Source organism: Triticum urartu, chromosome 6 (assembly GCF_003073215.2).
Source record: "Triticum urartu cultivar G1812 chromosome 6, Tu2.1, whole genome shotgun sequence".
NCBI lineage: Eukaryota > Viridiplantae > Streptophyta > Magnoliopsida > Poales > Poaceae > Triticum > Triticum urartu.
The window spans coordinates 250,070,861-250,078,890 of NC_053027.1; positions in this window are offsets into that span (position 1 = coordinate 250,070,861).

The following is an 8,030-nucleotide window of genomic DNA, read 5'->3' on the forward strand; positions in this document are numbered from 1 at the left end:
TTGTCTCCGACCATCGTGTCGTGATGATTTTGCAGGTACCCCGAGAGACCCTTGAGTTTGCCAGAATGTCGATTAACTTCCGTTCCGGAAAATTTGGGTACGCCATATGTCTTATTTTCAGCAAAGGTCACGCTGAAATTTTCCGTGAATTTTAGCATGACTTTGCTAAAAATCAGACATATGGGGTACTTGCTACTAATGCATGGGCCGGGGTATCTTAGTACTTAATTAAGTAGGATCAACTGCCCCGCCATTCTTGCTGCATTAAACCATAGGTGGCAATAGAGCCAAGTGATTAGGCCCAACTTAGAATTCTCGTTAGCATCAATAAACCCTAGATGATAAACCCAACATAGGTGGCAATAGAGCCAAGTGATTAGGCCCAACCTAGGGTGCCTTGGCATCGATAAACCCTAAATGATGAAAACTTAACTTGGCTTCTATAGGGTGCCTCGGTGTCGATGAGAACCTAAATGATGTATGCTTAGGCTTTGAGGGTGCCTCGGCGTCGACAAAACCTAAATGATGAAAGCTTAGGCTTTTAGGGTGCCTCGACGTCGACAAACCCTAAATGATAAAACCTTGGCTTTTAGGGTGCCTCGGTGTCGATAAGAACCTAAATGATGAAATCTTAGGCTTTTAGGGTGCCTCGGCGTCGACAAACCCTAAATGATAAAAGCTTAGCTTTTAGGATGCCTCGGTGTCGACAAACCCTAAATTATGTAGTTTCGAATTATGAACGTAGGATATGTTGTCATCATCATCGGACGACGAAAGTCTCCCGGCGGAGTGCGACTGGTGCCACGAAGATCGAGGTCTGTGCGACATGCCTCACCTGGACGATGATCGACGCTTCAGCATTAAGCTCGAGGAGACCTTCGAAGTTGAAACGGTACACAACGACGACAAGTGTTATTTTCATAATTAAGCATGACTTCAACTATTTCAATGTGTAATTTTCCTCTTTTACAATTCGAGTATAGCTTATCCCATGCCATGCAAGACGCTATGTCTTGGAGAGGATGTATTTTGAAGACCATGAAATTTCTGAAACAAAGAAAATTCACCTAAGGACTCATCACGATGTGGACTTTGAAGTAAATCTATATAATTCTGAGAGCGTAACCCATTTTGGTTGCAAAAATTGGGAAGCATTTTGCAAGATGTATGGTTTTGATGAGGGTATGCTTATCACCATGGATCTTGGTAATCCTAACATCAACCAAGACAATATGGACATTTGGGTCCTTGTTGATACGCCTCCAGTTCTACCGCTATGTGAGTTTCTCAAACATAGCTATTAGCTAATTTATATTGTTTATTTCAAAATAGTTGACAGCTTATTTCCATTGACAGCTTATTTTTATTGTTCAAAGAATGTGCGGGAGATGGTAGACAAAACCCACTACACCGATGGCTCCGAATTAACAACTTACAAGGAGAAAAATCATTTGGTCGGATTTTGTACTGACATTGAGAATTACAATATCTACAATCAAACTCCTCAACATTATGGTAAATACGTGCCACTAGTGCATGTGTTCAACTACGGTAACTACCATGGAGATACCCTGGTAAGATTTTTACTATTACGCCATCCGTGCATCTTTTGCATACTTCTAAAACTAGTACATCATTGCTAACTATGAAGTTATTACTATGCTTTTCAACAGATAATCCCAGAGAATTGTGTGCCTCATATGATGTATCTGAAAGGTAGTGTTAATGTTTTGAACATACAGCCAGGTCGTCCTACGAATCTCAACTGTCCATACGATATTTCTAAAAGAAGTGGAGACATGAAAATCAAAGGATGGAAAAAATGTATGGACAGTCGTAAGGAGCTTCTTGGAAGCAAAAGGAAGCGAAGCGCAAGAATTGGAGACAGGATGTCCTCCATTCTCCATAATTGAGAGTCAGGGTCTATATTGTTTTATGCTATTTTAGCTTAAATAGGGTATTTAGGTCCTGCCTAATACTGATGATCATGTGCTAAGAACAATTAAGTAGGGTTGGTTCGAAGACTATCAAGATGATGATCGTATGACTTGTTATGAATAACGAGTAGGAGTTGTATGATGATGATTAGTAGGACTTGTTAGGATTAGTATTACTTCCGACAAACTCGATACTCGCGGTCTCGAGACTTGTAATGTTTTATCTTTGTTTGGTCTTTTGAATTCGGAGACTAATATGATGAATTGTATTCGGAGACTAATCTTCTATTGTATTCGATGAATCTGCTGTTGCTGTGTGCTACTATCTATATTCTGTCAAATAATATATTTTGTAACATGTGCAAAAATCAGAAAAGTAAAAAAAAAAACCTAATATTCATACTAATGGCGCATCACTACAGAGTGCGCCATTAGTATGCCAAGTATACTAATGGCGCATCCATCCGCAGTGCGCCATTAGTGTGCCAAAGCACATGGTTAAATATGGCCCCTGGGAGGCACACTAATGGCGCATGGTGTTATATACTAATGGCGCACTGGATGGTGCGCCATTAGTAAAAATTACTAGTGGCGTGCTACTAATGGCGCACCGGTGATGCGCCATTAGTAGGCAAAACCGGTGCGCCATTAGTAGGCCTTTTCCTAGTAGTGTCCACTTCTACACGGTGAAGCCATCTCTTTGCCATGGTGATTTGGTTTTCGATCTGAGGTTGGATCTTTCCCAGGGGGGAGATGATGCGGAGCATCCTACGGACATCACCATGTCAAGAGCCCATTTGGCAAGTGACACATGCGACATCTACTTCACATACATAAAAGTGAATCATCTCCTTTACACGTGCTCACTTGACCCCTTCGATGATGGTATACTACTTGACACTCCACACGTGTGCATGCATAGGTATTGTCAGAACACTACGAATGATGAGGAGGAGTGTGAACGCAAGTGTACAACTACACCATCTGCGAGGGAAGCCTGTAAGTGGCTACAGAAGAAGACAGAGCTGCTGAAGCTATAGCGGCCAGACATCCGGCGCCTGTGCAGCCGCCCAACAGCTGCGCCAAACAAGCTTCAGTGGCCGGACATCCAACACCTCCCGACAGCCCGGACATCCGTCCTTCCCCCAGAAATCTGACATCGACAACAAAATACACCAGCAGTTTGGCCACTTCAGCCTGGGCATCCGGCCGAGACCTCAGACATCCGGCTCATCCCGAAGCACCAGACATCTAGCCCCTAGCCCGGACGTCCGGCACCTGCGTGTGCCTAATCGGGCCAGAGGCCCATGTATTCCCCCTCTTACTTACCCCTTCATGGACTAGCCTATATATACTCCTTCCCCTTCCTCTAGTTAGGGTTAGCAAATATGATAGCTCATTTATATGTGAACTTTGCTCCTACCTACCTCTACTCTTGAGAGAGAGAGAGAGAGAGATCACCACTCCCATGGAGTTCAAGACCTCCATGTGGGAAGATCCCTTGTGGATTCAAGACCCCATCTAGGATATCATCAAGACCTCATGGAGATGAACTTTACCTTGTATCTTTCCTTTTGTTGTTCATGTACCTTGTAGATCTTGTATATTTGATTGTCTATTGGATGTGTGATTGGACTTGTTCTTGAGTGTCTCCCCTTGTGATTTCCCTCCGTTCTTCCCCAAGCTCATTGTGTTCTTTACGGGATCCCCTCCATTTCGCGAATGATCGAGCATCTAGGGTTCTACCCTACATCATGACTCGTTACCTTTGTCGAGTTCCCAATCTTCAGAGTTGTGTTTAATTCTTTCTAAAAGATCCCACTGGAATTCAATAGTCTTCTTCATAAAGGAAAAAGTACAAGAAGTATCGAGCATGGATCGATCATCATGAGAAAGCTGAGCATAAAAATTCTGAACAATAATTTCTCTTGATAGCTCATCGTTGGGCAGGAATGTAACATTGACTTAAGCCTCCCCAAGCTAGAGCGATACTTTCTCCTTCACGAGGTCAAAAATTATATATGTAATTCCGATTACGATGAACTAAATGCATAGGATAGATTTTTTGGTGAAACTCCAATTTCAATCGACTCCAATTCCAAGATCCACTATCATCACATAGCCTAGACCATGTTAATGATTTTACCTTCAAAGTTAAAAGGAAAACCTTCTTCTTAGCTTCATCTCCAGGTAAACCTGCAAGCTTAAATAATCCACAAATTTCTTCCACATATATCAAGTGCATATTAGGATGTTAGGTTCCATCTCTTGCATAAGGATTAGCTAGCAGTTGTTCTATCATACCCAAAGGAATTTCATAACCAATATTTTCAATAGGTGCAGTAGGTTGAGGGGTGACTAATTATGGTTCCGGTCGAGGTGAAGATACCCCGAACAAACCCCTCAAAGGATTGTTTTCCATAGTAACAAGTGACAGTAAATTTTAGCACATAGTAACAACTTTTCCTTACCAAGAGCGCTTCACTCCCACACAATGGTGCTAGAAAAGATCCTTGATAACCGACAAGTATATGAGATCAATGGTAGTCCTTTTGTTAAGTAAGAGTGTCGAACCCAACGATGAGTAGAAGGAAATGACAAGTGGTTTTCCGCAAGGTATTCTCCGCAAGCACTGAAATTATAAGTAACGAGTATTTTGACAGCAAGATAATTTGAAATGAGAAAGTAACGTAATAGTCACAAAAGTGCAGCAAGGTAGCACAATCCTTTTGTGGCAAAGGATAGGCCAAAATGGTCTCTTATGACAAGCAAAGCGTTCTTGAGGGTACACAGGAATTTCATCTAGTCACTTTCATCATGTTGGTTCGATTTGTGTTCACTACTTTGATAATTTGATATGTGGGTGGACCAGTGCTTAGGTGCTTTTCTTACTTGAACAAACCTCCTACTTATGATTAACCCCCTCGGAAGCATCTGCAATTACGAGAAAATTATTAAGAATAAATTCTAACCATAGCATTAAACTGTTGGATCCAAATCAGTACCTTACGGAATACTGCTTAAACTAGGGTTTAAGCTTCTGTCACTCTCGCATCCCATCATCTAATAACTACTCCAAAATGCATTCCCTTAGGCCCAAATATGGTGAAGCGTCATGTAGTCGACGTTCACATGACACCACTAAGGGAATCACAACATACATACCATCAAAATATCGAACACATATAAAATTCACATGATTACTTGCAACAAGATTTCTCCCGTGACCTCAAGAACAAAACTAACTACTCACAAATAATAATCATCCTCAATATTAGAGGGGTATTAAATAGCATAATGGATCTGAACATATAATCTTCCACCAAATAAACCATATAGTAATCAACTACAAGATCACCCACAAGTAAAAATCTATAGTTCCGGTACAAAGATTGAACACAAGAGATGAACTAGGGTTGAGAGGAGATAGTGCGGCTGAAGATGTTGATGGAGATTACCCTCCCCAAGATGGGAGAGTTGTTGGTGATGATGATGACGATGATTTGCCCCTCCGGGACGGAAGTTCCCCCACCGGAATCGCTCCGCTGGAGGGAAAAGGTGCTCCTGCCCAAGTTCCGCCTCGAGACGGCGGCGCTTCGTCCCGAAAGTCCTCCCTTTTTTCTAGGTCAAAATGACTTTTATACCACAAGAGGGGCACCGGAGGTGGGCCTAGGAGGGCACAACCACCCAGGCACTCCTGGGCTCCCTAGCGCGCCTAGGTGGGTTGTGCCCAACTGGTGGGGCCCCTCTTATACATATTGGCTCCAATATTTCTTATATTTTCCATAAAATTTCCCCGTAAAGTTTCAGCTCATTTCACTGCTAGGAAAAGGGCTATAGATAATATGGACACTAATGGCGCACTAGACATGTGGTGCGCCACTCCTATATAGCAGTGGCACACCATGTGCTGGTGCGCCATTAGTGTCTATCACACTAATGGCGCACCACACCAATGGTGCCCACTACTAACATATTTTTTTATTTTTCCAAAAATACTAATGGCGCACCAGGTAACAGATGGCGCACCACTCACCACGTGCGCCACTACTGTCATTTTGTTTTCTTTTGCAAAACTACTAATGGCGCACCACAAGCTGGTGCGCCATTAGTAACCAAGGTTACTAATGGCGCATTTGTGGGTGGTGCGCCATTAGTAACCTGGGACCAGCTAGATATTTTGGACAGCCACACCTACACACTCACTTTTCCACTTCATTCTCTCCACCTCCTCCTCCAAGCTTGTCTCGGCTGCCTCCTCCTCCTCACCTCATTTGCACCATAGATTCATCCAAATTAAGTGGTTAAATTACCTTTTTTTGATAGGTAAGTAAGGGGAAAGCTATCTTTATGTTGTAGGTCTACTTTTTTTCTCCCTCCAACAACATGCACTTGCACTTTTTATGGCCTAGCCAGATCTATGTATGTTTGTGGTGTTGCATATGTTTGTGGTGTTGCATATATGTTTGTGTTTGCAGGTACCGGTATTTGAAATGCGATAGTTGCCAATATTTTGCCAGAATGTTGATACATTTCTGTTTCGGCGAGAATTTTGGCACTATGCATTCTTTTTGGTCCTATTTTTTGGGAAAGTCATGCCAAATATTTTCTTGGTTCTAAAATATCGTTTTGCTCTACCCCGCAGGCGACCATGGTCCGCACGATGACCGAAGGCATCGTGAATATGTTTTTGAGCTCCGCGAAGGCCGAGATGCTTCAAAAGAATGAGACAGAGATAAGATGTCCGTGTCGAAGATGCAAGCTGAAGAGCCTTATTGCTGACCCGAATTTCAGGTAGGTGCGGGACCACCTGCTCTTGCGTGGTTTCATGGATGGCTATCGGTGGCAAGGTGATGAAGATGACTATGAAGTCGTCCATGGGGGTCGTACAAGAAATGAGGAAGGGCAGCAAGACAACCACGCGGCGAGGGCGGGTGAGAAGATGAAGAATCTCCAGGACATGATCACGACGGTGATGCTGTACACAGTCATCATGTAGAAGATGCCGGACACAATGATGAGGAAGATGAAGATGCCGGAGCAGACGACGATGGACCATTGATGGACTGGGTGCAGAACCCTCATATTCAAGAGCTGCTTCTGAAGCAGACGGATAACGCAAGAGCTGCCGCCCGAGAGAAAGCCAAGCTAGATCAACTGGAGATAGACGCAGTTACTCCATTGTATGAAGGATGCAGGCCCGGGGATACCCGCCTGAAAGTAACGCTCATGGCTCTGAAGATGAAGGTAAAACAAAAAATGACCGTCGCATGCTTCGATGAGAACATGTCATTCTGGCACGAACGTCTTCCCAAGGGGAACAAGTGCCTGACCAGTTTCGAGGAGGCGAAGAAAATCGTGTGTCCTCTGGATTTACCGCACGTGAAATACCATGTGTGCATGAACAATTGCATCATTTATCGGGACAAGCACGCGGAGTCTACCATATGTCCGGTGTGTGGCGTCACTCGATACAAGAAGAAGAAGAAAGCTCCTCGAAAAGTGGTGTGGTACTTTCCGATGACTCCTCGTCTGCAGCGGTATTTCGCGGACCCTAAGCTAGGAAAGCTCCTGCGTTGGCACGTGGATAGGGAGGAGAAGAAGCGAGAAGATGACGGAAATGATCCGGAGATAAATAAAAAAGACAAGATGCTGAGTCACCCTAAGGATGCGAGCCAGTGGCAAGCGTTGAACTTCGAACACCCAGAATTTGGGGACGATCCAAGGAACATCGTGCTGGGCGCGAGCACCGATGGAGTCAATCCGTTTGGCAGCCAGAGAAGCACACATAGCACCTGGCCTGTGTTTGTGTGGATGTACAACCTTCCCCCTGGTTGTGCACCACCCTACCTAAAGGAAGTCCGTTCCACAGAAGAACTCCATTTGCGAAAAAGAAGGGCAAGAAGATTGTGAACAGATAGCTAGCTATGATCGATTGTATTTAAATTGTAGCCTTCATTTCTCGATTGTATTTCGACATATTGAAATGATATTTCTTCTATTCTAGTGTCCTCCATCTCGATCGCTATCCCCCCTTGCCAGATCCCCCTCGCCACCGAGCACCCCCGCACCCTCCCCTGCTCCACCACCGCC